The following is a 1,629-nucleotide window of genomic DNA, read 5'->3' as shown; positions in this document are numbered from 1 at the left end:
GGGCTGCAGAGAACAACTGGTTCAGGGGAGCTCGGTGCCAGCCAGCACCAAGGCAAACCTCAAACCATACGCACTGGTTCGGCACGGTTAGAGACGAAAACAAAAGATAACTATTGGAGCCAGTTTGGCTGTCATTTGCCTCCGTTAGGGAAACGCATCGTTGCTCTGGGAACCCAGCCAGGCACGTGATTTTCCCATCTCATTTACAACCAGACCAGTTGGGGTTTTATGCCAACTGTGAAGAGCCTGTGTGCCCAGTCGTACCACTGTGGAGATGAAGCTGCTAATAAGCGAGATCATTGTGAACCTCCAGCACAAACAGCTCCAAGCTCAGAAGGAGTAATAACTCTGTTATTCGAACATGAATTTTACCAGAAGAGAGAAGGGCAAAGGTGAAGCTCCTGGAAATGCCAGGATTAAGACAGAGGAGGCAAACCACCCCCTTCTGCACATGCAGGAGCACCAGGCTCGCATCCTGCCATCCCTCCCCGAGGAGCCTACCTTCCCGACAGTGAACAGGGGAGCAGATGCACCACGGTCCTCTCACAGCAGCTCAACTGCAGCGCTGCCCAGGTGATGGCACACAGAGGGTTTCCTCGTGCACTTCTCCTGCGTTGCTCATTGTTAAAGTATTTGAAGATAATCCAGTGTGACGCGCTCGACATTGCCACGAGTTCAAGGCCAGTATTCCTTCTTCATAAATAGCAGTATGGACCTAGGAATTAACACACACCTTCTCCAGGGAGCTGATCATTTTAGGGAACTTTATCCAAAGCACATCAGTGCTCAGCACTCCTGGAAATCAGCCTGGAGAATTTCAGCTTAAGCACTCCAGACAAATATAGAAGTGCTGACCAGCAGGAGAGTTTTGTTCAAACAAACCGCTTGATGCCACACAGCAGGCAGGAAAAAAAAAGTGGGGGGGAAAAAGAAGTCAGTTTTTCAGGGAAGTCTCTAATGGGTTCTACTAAAACAAACACAGCTCCTCCACACTAATCATATGCTTCATTTATTTCCAGCTCCTCAAAAAAGCTTGGTCAACAGCCTTAGTCATTCACCTGGATTGCAGCACTGTAATCCACACTCAGGGTAAATTCCCCCTTTGCAATGAATGAAGCAAATGACTCTGGGGAGAGGGCAAAGCAACTCTAAAGAGGCCACAACTACATGCAGCAGAGGCAGGACGTACAACTTTAGCCTGTTCAGACAACTTTTAAGTATCATTCTGCTTTCTGAAAACAAAATAAAGCCAATTCATATTCAAACATGGCAGATTCTTTTAGTGTAATTTGTGTGCGATCTGATACAGACATTCTCCACACTCCTTGAATTTGTTTTGCATTTTTAAAAAGAAAAAAATAAATCCATCCTGAGTCCTCAAGCTGTCACAGGTCCTTTACTGGAGCTGGCTCTCGTCACTGCAAAACATGTATCTTGAGTCAAGTAACTGATAAACAGCACAGCTGTAGATGCCCAGTCTCCGCGTGAGCCAACACAAGAGGAGGATTAGGCATATCTTGCCCAGGTGTCTCACAGATGTTTGCTGACAGCCAAGGAATGGCAATGAAGGTACAGAAGACCCCACTCCAGGCACAGGGCTGTTCTGGTCAGCACCAGCCCCACTCCCTC

The sequence above is a fragment of the Pterocles gutturalis genome, unplaced genomic scaffold, assembly GCF_000699245.1.
Source record: "Pterocles gutturalis isolate BGI_N339 unplaced genomic scaffold, ASM69924v1 scaffold12253, whole genome shotgun sequence".
Classification (NCBI taxonomy): domain Eukaryota; kingdom Metazoa; phylum Chordata; class Aves; order Pterocliformes; family Pteroclidae; genus Pterocles; species Pterocles gutturalis.
Note: the sequence above shows the minus strand (reverse complement) of the source record.